The sequence below is a fragment of the Ursus americanus genome, chromosome 10, assembly GCF_024610735.1.
Source record: "Ursus americanus isolate L20-20 chromosome 10, mUrsAme1.1.p, whole genome shotgun sequence".
NCBI classification, from domain to species: domain Eukaryota; kingdom Metazoa; phylum Chordata; class Mammalia; order Carnivora; family Ursidae; genus Ursus; species Ursus americanus.
Window position 1 is genome coordinate 42637362 of NC_142136.1, and position 20979 is coordinate 42658340.

General features: G+C 33.2%; 1 long non-coding RNA gene across 1 annotated transcript in view; it reads right to left on the bottom strand.

Moving 5' to 3' along the window:
- Window positions 1-20979, bottom strand: part of LOC123801018 (uncharacterized) — a 148394-nt gene that overhangs the window by 109478 nt on the left and 17937 nt on the right. The gene's annotated exons all lie outside the window — the stretch shown is intronic.

Sequence of the window (20979 nt, forward strand, 5' to 3'; positions counted from 1 at the left end):
ATCAAAGAAAATATACAAATGGCAAGTAAGTATATGAAAAGATACTCAACACCATATGTCATTAGGGAATTGTAAGTTAGCACAACAATGACATACTACCACACACCTAGAATGAAGAAAATCCAAAACACTAATAACCAAATGCTGGTGGGGACATGGAGCAACAGGAACACTCATTCGTTGCTGGTGGCAGTGCAAAATAGCACAGCCACTTTGGAAGACAATTTGGTGGTTTCTTACAGAACTAATCATACTCTTAACATATATTTCAGTAATCACACTCCTTAGCATTTACCTAAAGGAGTTGAAAACTTATGTGCACACAAAAATCTTCACGTGGCTGCTTATAGCAGTTTTATTCATAATTGCCAAACTTTGCAAACAACTGAGATGTCCTTCAGTATATGAAAGGATAAAGAAACTGTGGTACATTCAGACACTGGGATATTATTTAGCACTAAAAAGAAATAAGCTATCATGACATGAAAAGACATGAAGGAAACTTAAATGCATATTAATAAGTGAAATTACTAAGCCAATATGAAAAGACAACAAACTATATGATTCTAATTATATGACATTCTGTAAATGGCAAAAATATGGAAACAACTAAAAGATCAGTGGTTGCTACGGGCTGGGGGAAGACAGGGATGAACAGGGGGAGCACAGAGGATTTTTAATGCACTGAAACTATTCTGTTGGTACAATAACAGTGGATACATCATATGTATTTATTAAAATCCATCCATAGAACACCAAGCCTGAACCCTAATATAAACTATGGACTTTGGGGGATAATGATTTTCAATGTCGGTTCATCCATTGTAACAAGCGTACCACTCAGGTCTAGGATGGTGTTAGTAGGGGAGGCTGTGCATATGTTGCAGCAGTTAGTATATGGGAGCTCTTTGTACTTCCACTCAACTTTGCTATGAACCTAGTGTTCTAACAAGTAGTCTATTTTTGAAAAATAAAATATTGATTTTAATTTGATATAGCATTCCTACTGCTTTATTTTCTTTAAAATTTATAATAAAAACATGCATAACATGATATATTCGTTTCACTTTTTAAATTCATATTTCCACTTGACCTCTAAGCTGCAAAAATAACTTTAGACTCCATCTTAAATTAATTATTCAGTTTCTGGTAATATTTAGTGCCAATTAGTCTTTGAGGTTCCAAACTAGAAAAAAAATCTGTTTTAAGTGAACTTTTACCCTTTCTGTCATTTTGTCTTTCAAACCTTTCCTTGAACAGGAAAATAAGCCATGAGAGCTTTACTGTAATAGTTTCAATTTTAACTTAAACAACACTAAAATCACTATGACAATATACACAATATAACCTTCCCCCTGATACTTTAAACTGATGGTTCTCTCTGTTTTCTCTTAAAGCATTACAAAAGTCATCCAGAAGTCAATTCTTTCTACCATCCTCTGTTGTACAATTCTCCCATGACATTTTAATATGCAGATTGTAACTCATGCCCTGGTCCATTTAATGAGATTATTGCTATCACTAGTTCAATAAGATTAAAACAATATCTGCAGAACTGTTATCCATTAAAATCCTGCCTACTAACCTCATAACTTGAGGGGGGAAGAAGGGTAGTGAATATGCTGAAATACTTGCAAACTAGAAAGAATGAATCATTCTGAATTATATACCATATGCTAAGGTCTTTATTTAGTATGCTTAAAAAATATTCATTAAAGATATGTACTCTGCAGAACTAGAAAGCTTTTCAGCAGATAAAGTCTTGTTTGCACAATACAGAACAGGCAGTCAGGATGATGTGACATTGATGTTTCTCATATTTGCTTTCTGTCATACTGAAAATATATTCTGATCTGCTTCTTTCTCAAAAAGGGCAACTGTATCATTGAAAGAATGTATATGATAATAAAACAGCTGTATATATCGTATCTTCTGCTTTCATTTTGAGTGAACAAGATATTGTCTAGAAACAATAGTAAGATTTAAGAAATGGAGGGAAGAAATGTTTCTTGGCAGGATTAGAGACAATTCAATTACTCTTTATTTTTCTATTTATTCACTCATTGAATGCCTAGCATTTGGTAACTTACGGTCTATGTTCTACATAATATAAAGAATATGAGGATATGGTAACTGATCTCAGGGGATTCACAATCCAGTTGTAGAAACAGTAATGCAAAAGTTGTAAATATAAAATACCGAAAACAGGTAAGTGTGGATCATAAGGTTTGCACACACACACAAATTCATGAAGTACAAAAGGACTGTGATGAAGGGGACATAGATATTTAAGGCAGTGAGAATGTGGCAAAACATCAGTTAAATTTTTGTTTTGGAAGTATAAAATAAATTCACAGAGCTGGAACTAGTGTGGCACGAAAAGGAAAGCTGAGAAATAATGTGAGCAATGTAGGCAAGTTACAGATTGTAAAGACATTTATGTGCCAGATTAGAACCATTCTTTTGCACAGTGAAGGAAACCATCAACAAATCAAAAAGGCAACCTACTGAATGGGAGAACACATTTGCAAATCATATACCCAATAAAGGGTCAATATCCAAACAGATAAAGAACCTTATATACCTCAACATCAAGAAACCCCAAACAATCCAACTAAAAAATGGGCAGAGGACCTGAATAACCAGTTTTCCAAAGAAGACATCCAGATAACCAATAGACACATGAAAAGATGCTCAACATCACTCATCATCAGGGAAATGCAAATCAAAACCACAGTGTCTTACACGTGCCTGAATGGCTACATTCAAAAAGACAATAAATAAATAAATAAATAAATAAATAAATAAATAAATAAATAAATAACAAGTGTTGACCAGGAGGTGGAGAAAGGGGAACCCTCCTGCACTGTTTGCGGCAATGTACATTGATACGGCCCCTGTGGAAAACAGTAAGGAGGTTCCTCAAAAAATTAAAAAATAGAATTACCATATGATCCAGTAATTCCACTACTGGATATTTACCCAAAGAAAACAAAAACATTAATCCAAAGAGATATATGCACCGCTATGTTTATTGCAACATTATTTATAATAGGAACGATACAGAAGCAACCTAAATGTCCATCGATAGATGAATAGGTAAAGAAGTGGTATATGTATATAATGGAATAGTACTCAGCCATAAAGAAGAATGAGATCTTGCCATTGCAACAATGTGGATAGACTTTGAAGATATAATGCTAAGTGAGTTAAATCAGTCAGAGAAAGACAAATACCATATGATTTCACTCATATGTGGAATTTAAGAAATAAAAGAAATGAACAAAAGGGAAAAAAGGACAAACTAAAAAACAGGCTCTTGAATACAGAGAACAAACTGATGGTTGCTAGAGGGGAGGTGAGTGAAATAGGTGAAGGGGATTAAGAGTATTATTTGTCTTGATGAGCACTGAGAAATGTATAGAATTGTTGAATAACTATATTATACACCTAAAACTAATATAACACTGTATGTTAATTATACTTGAAAAAAAAAGAACATTTCTCTAGGCAATGGGTAGTCTTTGGATGATTTTAAGCAAAGTAGAGCTTGTGCATTTAAAAGTATCTTTTTAAAGAGATAATATATGAAACTTGAAAAATGATTTGATAGTGCTCTGAGTCTTTTTAGGATAATTATTGAGTCATCCAAATTAGCTGGAGGATAATAATGAAAGATCAAAAGCTAACCATCAACCCATCCCTATGCTTTCTCTTTAAGAGACTGGTGAAGAAGCCTTAAAGGATGCATAATTAAGATATCTCCTGTACTAACACTGGCAGTTAAAATACAGGACACCCAGTTTTCATATAAGCATTGAATATTAGTATAATTATGTTCTAAATAGTAAATGGGACATATTTATACTAAAGAGTAATATTTGTTGCTTATATGAAACTCAAATTTAACTGAGCAACCCTACCCAGAACCCAGTCTTACATGGGTTAATGATGTTGCTGCCAAGAGAATCCTAGAAGTTCCCCAAGTCTCTCCTTCCTAAGCTAAAGGCTGAATGTGAATATTTATAGGGACGGGGGATATCCAATATAAAAACCTGGAAAATAGCCCCTTGGTGGAAGGACACAGATCTAGATGATTGGACAAGTTTTCAGTTTTCTTTAAGAAGATGCAAAGATGGTAACTTTCTTGCAGAAGAGAATCTCTAGGCAAAAAGAAGATACATATTCCTATTCCTTCACTATGTGTTCTGTATGTGGTTGACATATATAAAAATACTTTCCAGGACTTATTATTGATTCTTTATTTGTTTATATTTTTGGTAAGCCAAGGCAGTGATATAATTATGAACATGGAACCAGCTTGCTTTACTTGAAATGCTGGCTCATTCTAACAAGAAACCTACCTTAGAGAACTATTGTAAGCATTAGTTATTATACTCAAAGACCTTACAACAATGCCAGGAGTCTAGTAAGTACTCAATAATTATTAGCTAATTTATTAATGTATTGATAACTACGTGAACAACTGGGCTGTCAGAGAGTGTAGGTACCAAGAAAGCCAAGCCTGAAGCTATCTGCTTGGACAATTCAGTAATGGGAGATAACAAGATTCTGGATTTGCTTAAATAAACATAATAGAGCTTTTAATCGCTTGACCTCAAAACTCTTAACTGATAAAGAAATACATTTTATTTAATAAGTTTAAAGTTTACTTAATAGATAACTTAATAAATCCCATTAAAGCAATGGTCATTCACAAAATAGTTCAAGGTAGTGTCATCGCTAGCTTAATATTTAACACTAAATTTTTTGTCATCCAATTAAGAATAAATTTGGCTAATCATGCAGTAGCCATTTTTAAATAAGATATATACTTATTCTAATAAACACAGTAATATCATTAGTGGATATAAAGCTAGTAAAAAACCCCCAAATTTACGTTATCTTGAACATCAGGAATTTCCATCTGGGATTATATCACACATCCAATGTATATATTCCACTAGCTCAGATGGTACTTTCTCTATAAAAAAAATTGTAATTACACAAAGAGGTCTGAAGGGCTGAAAAATCTTTTCCCAGTACAAGAACACAGAAAATGCAACAACTTTGGTATCATCTTTGTTTTTTACCCGTCAGAAGTAGTACCATTTAATTGCTTATGTTTGTTTTCCAAGAGGCTATACCTTCATTGTAATAGTGTAGGTCAAGGGGTTAAAACTCACATGCTATGGGGGCGCCTGGGTGGCTTAGTTGTTAAGCATCTGCCTTCAGCTCAGTCTCAGGGCCTGATCCCAGGGTCCTGGGATTGAGCTCCACATCAGGCTCCTCCTCTGGGAGCCTGCTTCTTCCTCTCCCACTCCCCCTGCTTGTGTTCCCTCTCTTGCTGGCTGTCTCTCTCTCTCTGTCAAATAAATAAATAAAATCTAAAAAAAAAAAAAACACACGCACACACACAAAAAAACCCAACCCACATGCTATGAAAGAATCTATTCATGAAAGTGAAGGACATCTGTTTGTTCTTTCCTTACCTCTGCCTCCCCTCATCTTAATGATAAGTTCATATTTGTATGTCTAATATGATAAAAATCCAATTTCTTCCATTTTATTTAAATGTAATTGGCATATAACATTGTATTAGTTTCATGTGTACAACATAGTGATTTGATATTTATATATATTGCAAAATGATCACCACAATAAGCCTAGTTAACATCTGTCAGCATACATAGTTACAAATTTTTTTTCTTCTAAAGAGATCTTTTAAGACCTAAGCAACTTTTAAAGATGCAACATGATGTTATTAACTATTGTCACCATGCTATACATTGTATCTCCATATATATTTTATAACTGGAAGTTTGTACCCTTTGGCCCCCTTCACTCTTTTAGCCCACCTCCCTTCCCCACTCCACCTCCCCTCCCACCTCTGGTAATTACCAATCTGTTTCCTATATCTATGAGTTTGTTTTGTTTGTTTGTTTTTCAGATTCCACATATAAGTGAGATTGTACAGTATTTGTCTTTCTCTGTCTGACTTATTTCACTTAGCATAATGCCATCTATGTCCATCCATATTGTCATAAATGGCAAGTTTCCTTCTTTTTACAGCTAAATTGTATTTTCCTTATCCATTCATCCATCAATGACATTTAAGTTGCTTCCATGTCTAAGCTATCGTAAATAATGCTGCAATAAGCATGGGGGTGCATATATCTTTTTGAATTAGTATTTTCATTTCCTTCAGATAAATACCAAGAAGTGGGATTGATGGATCACATGGTGGTTTAGTTCTATTTTTAATTTTTTGAGGAGCTTCCATATTGTTTTCCATAGTGGCTGTACCAATTTGTATTCCCACCAACAGTAGCACAAGGCTTCCGTTTTCCCAATTTCTTCTTCACGATTTTTACTTGTGAAATTCCCTACATCTTATATTTCTTTTACTTTGTTGCCCAAGTCTTCCAGATAGTCGTAATCTTTCTCTAGAAATTTTTCTTCTCTGTTGTAAAGCCCTTGAACAACATCAGCATCTTGGACTTACTCAGCTATAACCTTAAAACTCTGGCATCCAACCTTCTCTCTAAATGTTGCTGCTTATCCTAACAGGTCTTGGAAGGATCATCTCACATGAGGTATCTTTGTCAGACTCCTCTCTTAAGCTTTTGTTCTTCCAAATAAGGAAGAATAAGAAGAAAAAAATGGAATTTCCCTATAGTTCTCATAAGTGTGGCCCAAATCTTTCAGTTGTCTCCCTAATGAAAAACTGTTAAGCTAAGTGAGTAACATGGTGATCCTTGTCCTTTTTCCCTAATGAAGAAATATTAAGCTAAGTTAGTAGGCTACCTCTATTAGAGCTTTACCCCAATACAAAATGGTTGTCCTAGCACTGGACTACTTCTTCTACTAAGGCTGATGCTACACTCAAATTAGCATTTTATGCCTGTTTTTGCCCCAAAGCTTCATTCGTTGAGATTTTTTTCAACTTTATTGAGATATAATTGACAAAACTGTAATATATTTCAAGTATACAGTGTGATAATTTCATATAGGTATGAAAGTTAAAGGATTCCCATAATTAAGTTAATTAATACATATTTACCTTTTTTTTTGGTGAAAATTCTTAAGTTCTATCCATTAGCAAATTTCAATTATACAGTATTATATAATTATATGATATTATCAACTGTAGTCACCATGTTACACATCAGATCCTTAGACCTTACTCATATTATAACTGAAAGTTTGTACTCTTTTACCAAACTCTCCCAATTTCTCCCACCCTCTAGCCTCTGGCAACCACTTTTCTTCTTGCTGTTTCTATAAATGCAATCTTTTTTTTTTTTTTAACTTCACATATAATAGAGATCATACATTATTTGTCTTTGTCTTGTTTATTTCACTTAGTATATTGCCCTCCAGATTCATCCATGTTGTCACAAATGACAGGAGCACCTTATTTGTTAAGGCTGAATAATATCCTATTATTTATACATAGACAATAGAAGAATAAGTATGGGGATTCATTTATCCAAGGTATGTTGTACATAAGCAAACAGAAGAGAAGGATATGAAGACACCAGAAGTATAATACTTTTCATACCTAGATATATTTTATAAGGTTTTTGGGTTCTTTTTGATATAATTTGTCCTTTTTCATAATAGTTACTGATTTTTCACTGACATGCAAGTAAGAAAATGTATAAAATTGTGGATCTAACTGTAGAGTTCCTTCATATTTAAGTGAGTTTCTATTACTCTGTGTTAGTGTGCAGAATGCAAAAAGAACTTAAAAATGCATATATATGTGTATAGAGGGTATATATATAGCATATAGGGTATATAAATACATACATACATATATATATATATATATCACATTTTCTTCATTCATCCATTGATGGACACTTATGTTGGTTCCATATTTTGGCTATGGTGAACAGTGTTCCAATGAACATAGGAGTACAGGTATTTCTTCAAGACAATAATTTCCTTTCCTTTGGATATATATGCAGAAGTGGGATTGCTGGATCATGTGTTATTTCTATTATTAATTTCTGAGAAATCTGCACATTGTTTTCCATAGTGGCTTTACCAGTTTACATTCTTGACAACAGAGTACAGATGTTCCCATTTCTCCACATTTTTGTCAGCATTTGTTATTTCTTGTCATTTTGATAATAGAAATCCTAACAGGTGTAAGATGATACTCATTGTGATTTTGATTTGCATTTCCTTGATGAGTAGTGATGTTGAGCACCTTCTGATGTATCAGTTAGCCATTGTTATATCCTTCCAAAACTGTCTATTCAGGGGCGCCTGGGTGGTGCAGTCGTTAAGCGTCTGCCTTCGGCTCAGGGTGTGATCCCAGCGTTCTGGGATCGAGCCCCATATCAGGCTTCTCCGCTAGGAGCCTGCTTCTTCCTCTGCCACTCCCCCTGCTTGTGTTTCCTCTCTCGCTGGCTGTCTCTCTCTGTCAAATAAATAAATAAAATCTTAAAAAAAAAAAACTGTCTATTCAGATCCTTTGCTCATTTTTCAATTGAGTTATTTGGTTTTTGCTACTGAGTTGTGTAAGTTCCCTGTGTATTTTAGAACTCAACCTCTTATTGGATATGTCGTTTGCAAATATTTTCTCTCATTATATAGGCTGCCTTTTCATTTTGTTCATGTTTGCCTTTGCTGTGGAGAAGCTTAGCAGTTTGATGAGGTCTCACTTATTTAAACGTTTTCTTGTCTTTGCTTTTGGTGTCAAATCCAAAAAATCATTGACCCATGTCAAGAAAATTACCCTCCGTGTCTTCTAGGACTTTTATGTTTGCAGGTCTTATGTTCAAATTTTTAATCCACTTTAAGTTGATTGTTGTGTATGAGATAAGGTAGGGATCCAATTTTTCATTCTTTTGCATGTGACTGTCCAGTTTTCCCAACACCATTTATTGAGAAGACTATCCTTTCTCCAGTGTATCTTCTCGGCTCCTTTGTCAAAAATTAACTGACCATATATGCATAAGTATATTTCTGGGTTTTCCACTCTGTTCCATTGATCTATGTGTCTGTTTTTATGTCAACACCACACTGTTTTGATTACTATAGTTTTGCAATATAGCTTGAAATCAAGAAGTGTAACATTGTTCTTTCTCAAGATTGCCTCGTGTGTTCAGGGTCTTTTGGGGTGCCACTCAAATTTAGGATTGTTCTATTTCTGTGAAAAATACCATTGAGATTGTATATGGATTACATTAAATTTCTAGATTACTTTGTGTAAAATTAACAATTTTCATGCTATACTAGTTTTTCCAATCCATAAACATGGAATATATTTCCATTTATTTGTACCTTCAATTTCTTTCAATGTCTTATAGTTTTCAGTGCACAGGTCTTTCACCTCCTTGGTTAAATTTATTCCTAAGGTTTTTTTTTTTGTTTTTTGTTTTTTTGCTTTTAATGCTCTTGTAAATGGGATTGTTTTCTTAACTTCTCTTTCCAATAGTTCACTGTTAGTGTATAGAAACACAAATGATTTTTATAGTGATTTTGTATTTTTTAATGAATTAATTTATTAGTTCCAATAGTTTTGGGTAGAGTCTTTAGCATTTTCTATATATAACATCATGATATCTGCAGACAAGGACAATTTTACTTCTTCTTTTCTGATTTGGATGCCTTATATATATTTTTCTTGCCTAACTGCTCTAGCTAGAACTTCCAGTATTATGTTGATGAGAGCAGTAAGAGTGGGCATCCTTGTCTTGTTCCTGATCTTAGAAGAAAAGCTTTCAGATTTTCTCTGTTGAGTATGATACATGTTATAGGCTTGTCATATATGCCTTTTGTTATATTGAGATAATATTCCATCTGTATATAATTTATTGAGAGTACTTGTCATGAAAGGATTCTGAACTTTCTCAAACACTTCCTCTGCATTTATTGAGATGATCATATATTTTATATCCTTCATTTTATTACTGTGCTGTATCACACTTATTGATTTGCAGTTGTTGAACTGTCCTTGGATCCCTGAAATAAAAACTGACTTGATCATGGTGTATGATCCTTTCAATGTATTGACAAATTTGGTTTGCTAATATTTTGTTGAGAATTTTGACATCCATGCTCACCAGGGATATTGGCTTGTAATTTTCTTTTTTTGTAGTGTCCTTCTCTGGCTTTGGTATCAGGATAATACTGGCCTTATAAAATGAGGTTGGAAGTATTCCCCAATCTTCTTTTGTTTGGAAGAGTTTGAGAAGAATTGGTATTATTTTTTCTTTAAATGTTTGGTATGATTTACCAATAAAGCCACGTGGTCCTGGGACTTTTCTTTTTGAGAGGTTTTTGATTACTGATTAAATTTCCTTATTAGTAATTGGTCTTTGAGAGTTTCTCTTTTGTCATGATTCAGTCTTGGTAGCTTGTGGTGTTTCTGGAATTTATCCATTTCTTCTTGGTTGTCATATTTATTCGTGTATAATTTTCATAGTAGCTTCTTATGATCTTTTGTATTTCTGTGGTATTTAGTGTAATGTATCCTTTTTGTTTCTGATTTTGTTTACTTGACAAAATCTCTCTTTTTCTCGGTGAGTCTAGCTAAAGGTATCAATTTTTGTTTATCTTTAAAAAACCATTTAGTTTCATTGTTCTCTTCTATTGTCTTTTTAGGCTCTATTTCAATGATTTCTGCCGATACTTGTTTTTTTCTTCCTTCTGCTAACTTAGGCCCTAGTTCATTCTTTTTCTGGTTCCTTAAAGTTATTTGAGAGCTATCTTTTTTCCTAATGCAGGCACTCATCATTATAAACTTACCTCTTAGAATTGTTTTTGTTGTATCTCATAAATTTTGGTATGCTGTATTTCCATATTTATCTGTCTCAAAATATTTTATGATTTCCCTTTTGATTTCTTCTTTGACCCATTGGTTGTTCAGAAGCATATTGCTTAATTTCCATATATTTATGAATTTTCCAGTTTTAGTGTTGTAATTGATTTCTGGTTTCATACCATAGTGGTCAGAGAAGATACTTGATATGATTTCAATCTTCCTAAATTGGTTAAGACTAATTTTGTGTGGCTTAACATGATCTATCCTGGACAATCAATGTTTCATGTGTGCTTGAGAATGTGTATTTTGCTGCTGTTGAATAGTTTGCTCTGTATCCATCTATCAGGTGTATTTGATTAACATGTAGTTTAACGTTTCCTTATTGATTTTCTGCCTGAATGATCTATCCATTGTTGAAAATGAGGTATGGAAATCCCCTGCTACTATTGTATTGCTGTCTATTTTCCCCTTCAGATCTGTTAATATTTGCTATATATATTTAGGTGTTCTAACATTGGGTACATATATATGTACAATTATTATATCCTCTTAAAGAACTGAATACTTTATCATTACGTAACAACCTTCTTTCTCTCTCTCTGAGATTATTTAATCAGAAGTAGTTGTTATTACTAGCTGAATGCTTCCAATGGCACTTACTATTTTTGTATATTCTTAACAATACCCAACAAAATAGAAATTGGTCAATATTATCTCTGCTAAACAAAATTTGATATGAAAGTTAAGCACCTATTAAGATAACTTGCTTTTTTTTTTCTATTCTTAACCTTCACACCTATTTTAATTCACTGCTGTTTAAAGGAAAATTGGTTAAAGTAGAATATCCACAGAGCATTATAAGAGCATATTAAATGTAGTAGTAGTGACAGTGCCTATAGGAGAAATTCTAATGATGACAATATTTTTGTGAAACTAGAAGTAAAAGAAAGGATTTATGATTTATTTATTAAGGAATTATAAATTAGGAATTTCAACTTGGAAATGTGAATCATTTTTCTATTTCTGAAAGAGGTTTCAAGCTCCAAATATCCAAAGCAACTTTTAATCTTTCCCCTCACGGCTGACATTTCTCCTATATTTTCTTTCTTGGTTAACGGTATCATCATACACCCACTTCACAAATAAAAATCTCATGGATATTCTTGATTCCTTCCTGTTCACATCCCACATTAAATTACTCACCAAGTTCAGCTTACTTTACTTTCTGACTATCTGTACTTACTATCTATCTTTAAAAAAAAAAAAAAAAAAAACCCTGCCATTATAGTCTAAGACAGTATTATCTCTTGCCTATACTGATGTCTCCTTAACTGGTCCTGCACTTCTGTTCCACTCAAGTATTTCTTTAAGGGTTCCAGAATTGCCTTTCTAAAACAGATATGCTAATGTTGGTTTTCTGTTCATAAATTATCAGTGAGGTCTCAAGGCTTGTTAAGAACCTAGATCCTTCACATATTTTTCTAAATTACTCACACTTGGCTTCAAAGTGCACAATAAGGTTTTCTACATTCCCTCCACATTTTGTTGTATCATGACTGCCACCAAGAAGTAAGTTTCTAGAACTCAGGGACTTTGTTTCACCCATTTACGAATCCATGAAATATACTTTGGTTCAACAGTAATTTTTGTTTGATTTTTTTTTTTTTTTACCTCCTGTGAAGGTTTTTAAATCTCACTTCTCTACTCAATTGGCTTTGCTCAGCATTCATGAACTCTACATGGGCTTCCAAGTTTGCAGCTTCCTCAAATGTATCTTTCATATAGTCTCCAGATGGAACTGACTAAAACTCCACTTGCTTAAAATCCTTTGAAGTGGTATTACTTATCTGTAGGTTAATGTCTGTTCCTTGACATAGCACACAACATTCTCTACCAATCACTCCATGCCTCCTTCTGTAATCTTATCTACTCCTAGTTCCTGTCATCAGTTTCCTCAATCATCTGGTCCTCTTAATCCCCTAGTAGTTGTTCATATTCACCTTCTACTTCATGCCTTGTTGTCTATGCAGTTTGCTGTGTCTGGCATTATCTCTGACTGTCATCTTTCTAATATTTAGCTGCATAAGCCTCCTATTCCCCTTTTAAAACTCAGCTCAAGATTATATTCTCTAGAAAACCTTTCCCAGAGTTCTATCTTCTTACCCCTCATCAACCAAAGGGCGCCACCTCTGGGATCCTGTAAAACTCGGAGCATGACTCTATCACTTTATTTACTACATTCTATTAAAACATCTGTTTATGTTTCTATCTCAACCAATAAGTTATACAAATCTTGGGAAGAGGGAACATGACTTTCAGTTTCAAGCAGCACCTAGTACAGTGTTTACCAAACAGTGGGTATTTAACAGATATTTGTTGAACAGATGTAAATCATTGATCTTAACTTCTTATTTGTATCTCCAACTTTTGCACCATGTTCCACTATATTCCCCAAATTTACAATGTTTCTTGTATTTACTGTTTGATTTGTAACCTTTCCTGGATTTATTCTTGTCATTTCCTTCACTGAAAATGTAACCTTGTTCTCAACTGTTCTACAAAAATACTACCGAATTTTTAAGACCTATCTCAAATGTCTTTTCTTCCCTAAGGCTTTTGTTGATTTCTTCATCTTGATGCCATTGAACTAAATACCCACAGTAGCCTGTATCTTCTCACCACTTTATTTGACAGCTCTGTGTTTTAACTTGCTCTTTTCCTACTATATAGTCTGCTTTATAAGGGCAGATTGTTGTTGTTTTGTACTACACATTACATGTCATAATTCTTGTTACAAAATAGATGTTTAAAAATGTTTATTCATTTGAACAAAACATTTCTACTGTTCTTTACAACTTTCCTTAAAATGACGAGGCAGGTAACAATTTCTGAGTTTTCCTTCTTTATCATTTTTTGGAGGTGCCATTGATGAAAATAAATATAGTTTGGGAACATAGATAACTTGGAAACCCTCTTACAGGTGGCTTTTGTCTGAAAGGTAAAACTCAAAGTTGATGTTAACATTTATAGATAATTAAAATAGGAATTTTTTTAAAAAGTTGTCTCAAAAAATTCCATATTTTTCTTTACCCGAGTTTGCTTTAGAAAAACCATACCATCTTAAGAATCTATAGTGGTGTCTACCCATTGTTCCTTTACTTACTAGCACTTTCATGATAAAAAATTTTATTCTGAAGGTAGATTTTACAGGAACAATTGAGATGTCTATGATATGAGTAATATAATTCCATTTCATTATCTTCTGGTAAACATTTTTTAGTAATATAAATATAGAATTATTTAATTCTAAATAGGAAAACATATGAAATGAATTTTTATATCATTTTATTTGCTCTATTATTAACAATTTTGCTAAAAATTATTATCTAAAATTTTAGTCAAATAAGCAGTTATAATAAAATTCACATGTTAATATCTTAATACTCCTGAAGAAGTTATTGCAAGAAAAACTGTCAATGAGAGGGAGACAAACCACAAGAGACTACTAACCATAGAGAACAAACTGAGGGTTGCTAGAGGGGAGGTGGGCAGGAGATGGGCTAAATGGGTGATGGGTATTAAGGAGGGCACTTGTTGCAACGAGCACTGGGTGTTATATGTAAGTGATGAATCACCAAATTCTACTCCTGAAACCAATATCACACTGTATGTTAACTAACCAGAATTTAAAGAAAAATTTGAAACAAAAAATATTTGTGACTAAAGTGGATTGGTATATATGATGCTAAGCATTCAAAACCCTATACTCAATTCTGATCTGCTACTGACTAGTTTCTGGTTATTTTAATTATTTTTTAAAAGACTTATTTATTTATTTATTTATTTGACAGAGAAAGAGAGAGCACAAGTAGGCAGAGCTGTAGGCAGAGGGAGAGGGAGAAGCAGGCTCTCTGCTGAGCAGACAGCCCAACGTGGGGCTCAATGCAGGACCCTGGGATCGTGACCTGAGCCGAAGGCAGACGCTTAACCGACTGAGCACCCAGGCGCCCCATTGCTGCTTATTTTAAACAATTTCCTGAGCCTCACTTTGCTCAAAGGTAAAGAGCAGAAAATGTCTCCATTAACAAATGTACAGGATTTTAATCATGATTATATAAATAGTTCATGAGAAGGCACTTTGAAAAATTAAAAGTCAAATACAAATATATAACATTGTTATGAAATTTATTAAGAACTAATTCTTTATACATAAACTTTTCAATAATTAAATAAGAACTTACTTTGCATACATTACACACTAGGCTTGCAGTGTATGTCAAACCAATAAAATACTTTAAATGAAATTCTGTAGGCTGATTTTCTGGTTGAGATGTGATCAAAAGGGCATCAGGAAAATTTCCATCAAATTTCCTCCCAAATGAGCAAAAAAAGTAAAATCCTACAAAAATTATTCATTTATAGAAACCAAATAAATGAGATAATCTAATGCTAAATTAGAAAAACTTATAACACAAATAATTTTTAAAAATGATAGATTTTAAAGGAAAGATCAGCCCAGCTAGCCTCCTGATGAACTGACAAGCCATCTCCCCCAAGAACATGATGAATTGGTAAAATAAACAAACAAACAAACAAACAAAAAAAACCCACAGATAATAACCCAAATTCTATAGGAAAACTGGGCAGTTATCAGACTAAGAAGGGGTAGAATAGCTACACTCTGGGGAGAAAATGTATAATGGCAAAAGACAAAAGTGCAAAGAGCAGGACTTCACATTGAATTGGGAGAATAACACAAGGAATGGGTTAATAGCCACATGGGGATGGACAAGTCTCCCAACAGAGTACAGTGAAGAGTAGTAAAGGATGTTTATCAAAGTTAGAACAGGTATGCTAACAGAGATGCTTCATATTTCAGTGGAACCCTCCAAGATCCCTTACCCTCACCAAATTGTCAGGATACAAGAGTGAATCTGAGGATAAGGAAACCATTCTTAGACAGGAGGGGAAGAACCTGAGACATCCCTTCATCATATCAAAGCAAATTCCAAACGTAGCTACTCATTGTGGGCAAGAAAAAACAGAAACAACATGTAAGAATCCGAGCAAATGTAACAGGCAAATCTATGAGATGCAAGACCATAATACCAAAAGGCAAAGTAATGTATCTGAACAGATTCTAGCTAAAGGTACAGAAGGATTTTCTCAGCATTTGCTCATCTTATAGACCCTACAGAATATAAATATGTGTGTGTATTAAGGAAATTAAAGTCACAGCTCAAATAAAGGTAAAAAATAAAGTGAAGACACAATGAAGACTATTGTACAACTAATAAGTATAAAAATCAACAATAGAAACCAATGAAAACCTTAGTACCCATATAGAAGAATGTCTCCAGGTTATCACTCTGAATATGGATTAAAATTAGATGTAATGAAAGTAATCAGAGAGAAGCTAATGCCTATGGATGATGGATAAAGATGATCCAATATGAAGGTAACTCATGTCAGTGAAATACGGAAATCAACAAATGGAAGTAGACTTATTCAATAATATAAGAAAAATATTTTTGAAATGAAGAGGAGATAAAAATCTCCAAAAACTTCAGTTTGAAGTCATACATCATATTTCAGGAAAATTTGTTAAAAATTTTGATAAAGAATACCCATTGAAAACACTGATCTGGAAACATTTATGCACCCCTATATTTATTGCAGCATTATTTACAACAGCCAATATATGGAAGCAACCCAAGTGTCCGTTGATAGATGAATGGATAAAGAAAATGTGATACACACATACACACACATACAACACACACAAACACACATACAATGCAATATTACAGCCATAAAAAGAATGAGATTTTTGCTATTTGCAAGAACACAGAGAGACCTAGAGAGTATATGTTAAGTGAAATAAGTCAGACAGAAAAAGACAAATGATTTCACTCATATGTGGAATTCAAGAAATAAAACAAACAAACAGGCTCTTAAATACAGAGACCTCATGGTTGTCAGAGGAGAGGTGGGTGGTGGAAATGAATGAAATAGATAAAGGGGATTAAGAGGTACAAATTTCCAGCTATAAAATAAGTCACAAAGATGAAAAATACAGCAGAGGAAACATAGTCAACAATATTGTAAGAACACTGGTGACAAAGGGTGACTATACCTATTGTTGTGAGCAATTAGTAACGTATAGAATTACTGAATCATTATGTTGTAAGCTGAAACCAATATAACCCATATGTTAATTATACTTCAATAAAAAGTAAAAATTGAAAAAGAATACTGAACATTACATTACACACATATATGTATATATACAAGGCAAACATCAACACAGTTAATTTTGGAACATGTTTATCACCCACCCCCCACAAAAAAACCCATAGTCACTAACAGTCAATCCTCACCCTCTTCCCTACCCCCCTACATTCTGGACATTTCCCACAAATGTGATATGATATGTAGTGTTTTATGTCTGGCTTCTATCACTTAGCACCGTGTTTTTAAGGTCTGTCCATGTTGTAGCATGAATCCGTAATTCATTCATTGTGGTTGCCAAATAATATCCTATGATAGGAATATAACACATTTTAGTCATCCGTTTATTAGATGATAGGCATTTAGGTTGTTTCCACACTGGAGCTGCCACACAGTCACACACACACAGTCACACACACACACACACACACACTGAACAAGCACCCACATGTAAATGATATATATCCATATATTAAATATGAGTAAGGCTGCTATTAAGATCTATGTCAAGTATTAGCTTGAATACCTGTTTTCAATTATTTTGCATATATATCTCAGAGTGGAATTGCTGAATCATATGGTAATTCTATGTTTAACTATTTGAAGAACTAAAGAGTCACCAAACTCTTCCATAGTAGCTAGACTATTTTCTATTCCCACTTGCGGCACATGAGGGCTTCAATTTCTTTACCTCTTTATTATTGTCTTTTAAAAAATTTTTGGTTGTAATAGTGGGTATGAAATGCTATCTCTTCGTGGTTTTGATTTTCAGTTTCTTCTTGAAAATAATGTTGAGCATCTTTTCATATACTTCTTAGTCATTTGTGCATCTTCTTGAAATAGGTAGTTTTTACAATTGAATGACCTCGACCTTTTGAATTTGTTTCAAAATCTCTCTTCCTAAATTTGGAGGTATATATTAAAGAATATTTTTGTTATCATTAACACTCTGCAATTACTTTCATCGAACCTTAGTTTTTTTCTGTTATTATTTTACTGGTTTTTGAAATTATATCTAGAATGTAGTATACTTTTTGTGACAGCATATTCATTTTTTTTCTCTATAAACAGAAACAGTTCTCTAACTATGGGTGATGGGATTTGCGTGATTTTTAGAATCACATCTTCACACCACCTGTACTGCTTGAATTTTTTAAGATAAACACATGTCAATTTTACAGTAGAATGAGTTTCTTAAAAATAAGAGAGAGAGGAAGGAAAAGAGGGAGAAAGAGAAGGGAGGGAGGGAGGAAGGGAAAAGACTCAAACAAGTATGCCAAGAAGTTGACAGTGGTTAAATTTTCAGCGATGGAAGCATTGATTGCTGTTATTTTCTTTGTAATTTTCTATAATTAATTTTTTTTCATATTGATCCCTGACTCCTGAAACAAAATGTTTCTACTTCAGAGTGACAAGTCGGTTAACTGTACATGAATAAACGAGTGTATGAGCAAGTTGAATATAATATACTGTAATCATTAAGTGTTTAGAAATGGACTTCATGTCACATAGAAAATTACCTAAAAGGAATTACCTCTGAGAGGCAATCCAGTGCCCATCCCCCAGTAGCAAGAATACAGTTATATGAGTTTGTTTTGCAACTTGGCTTTAAAGATCAATGTTGTTTTAGCTGGTAGAGATTATCCATAAAAATTATTCATTAAATGAAATCTCAATTGGACATATTGTCAGTAAAAGCCAAGGGAAATAATCCTTTTTTTAAATATCGGAGTTTGAAGTTCCCGGACATGAAAGAACAAAACAAAGACAATTTTAAGTTTCTTTGGCTTCAGGATTCTCAGTAGAGAATGAATAGACAAGGAATGATTTTGCCTTTTTAATATTATAAATAAATAAAAATGTGTTTTGTTTTAATATATAAATTATTATTAAAATAAGATAAAGCAATAAAATGTCATACATTCTCATAGTTTATATATTTGAAAATTTATATCTTTGTTAAAACATTCTTCTGAAAATATTTTAAAAGCTTCAATATCAAAGGAGTAACAATTTGAACATTGTTCTGAGCATTTACTAATATATTTTATTATCTATCTCCCATTCCTAGATTCACCAATATCCATGTCTCTGTAAAGAAAATAATTATCTTGTATTTTGTATTACATTAAATTAAAATGCAGAATATATAGTAAAGATAAGAGGTATGTAATCATTTTATGTAAAAGATCTTTCTGTTGTATGTAAGTGTTGAATCACTAAATTGTACACTTGAAACTAATATTACACTGTATATTAACTAACTGGAATTTAAATAAAAATTTTTTAAAAAGAAAAAATAAAAGGCCTTCTAGACTGTTTTGTTTTTCATTTAAGTATAATGGTAATTTACATAATTAAGATTGATCATTAGTGGAAATATCTTAAGTATTGGAATTTCTCAACAACATACTGCCTTATCATTGGTTGCTTACATACTACTGGATTTTAACCACAAAAAGTGACATATACTTTCACTGTTTTGGAGCTTTTTGCTCTGTGATGACTAAAAATACTCAATCCTGAAATACATAACATATATATATTACAGATGTTTATAATTGAAAATTTCAGAATACTGACACAATGTAACAAAGGGTGTTCAGGACACAAATCTCCAGAGTGTCAACATCCAAGATTATTTTATTTTTATATTTATTATTTAACAATTCTCATTAGAAATACGGAAAGGAGACCTCCAAAACTACGTCTAGGAGAAATTAGTCTTAAATGAAAGAGAGGTAACCTCCTATTCTAACAAGAGAAGAATGTAATGTGTTCAGATGGAGGGAGACAGCTGATCTGATACCTGGAAGACAAGGTTGATCCTTTCCAATGTCTTCTATTTTCTTACAATTATTAACAGGAATGTCATCTGTTGAGGGAGGCTTGAAGAGGTGGAGGTTAAGGGAATATGGAGAAGCTTTGAAATAGCCCTTGTGGGAGGTGAGAGTAGGCTGCAAACCGTATGAATACAATGAAATGGTTGAGATTTTTAGTTGCTTTTGAGGTAGGTGAATATTATAGTATTCAAAATGTGACCAGCTTCATTCTCCAGGACTTCTTGGCTTTCCAGATGAAGACATAAGACACTGAATAGTTGGGGGTTGTCCATGGCTAGGGGATTGCCATTCAGGGAGAATGAAATATTGAAGGGTCAAGAGTGTTTAGGAAATGGGCAAGTGTTATTGAAATGATCTACGGTGGATAATAAACTGGATGAGGAAGAAAAGAAGGTTTACGGTTTGGCAGTCCAGAATTATAAAACTGTTCATCATTCAAATTTAAATTTATGCTTTGCTTTAGAGTTGGAAGTAAAAGATTGTTTTTCCTTCTGGATAAACGTTTTTGTCTAATGTTTGTAGTATCATGTTTATTTTCTTTACTGCTAAATATTTTCCAGGATCAATTTCTTACCCCTTTTTAACTGTGAGATCTAACTTCCGAATAGTGCATAAGCTATGTACGAACAATTTTGGGAATAATTACAAAGTGGGCAAGTGATAGACCAGTGCCTGTTTCTGGAACATTGAGTGATTTTCATTTGTATTCCTGTCTAGTCACCTACTGCTTCTCCTCTTCCCAGAGATAACCCAGTACACTGATTTTGTGAGGACATGTCCTTGCAATTATTTTTTATTTTACCACTTATATGTGACTTCTAAACTACACAGTCTATCTGCCTGATATGTGAGAGAAACACACATCTTGTTTTCGTGGGCAATTGGCTTCTTTTATAATCACTGCAGTTGTAAGATGCATGCAGGTTGTATGTAGCTGTAACTCATTTATTTATTTCACTTATTTTTATTTATTCATTATTTGTTTATTTTCCTTCCTTCTGTGTAACAGAATTAATCAGACTTCTTGATTGCATGTCTCCTTTATACTTTTAAGAATTGAGAACCACAGATAGTTTTGGTGTTTGTATGTTACACATATCAAATTTATCACATCAGCAGTGA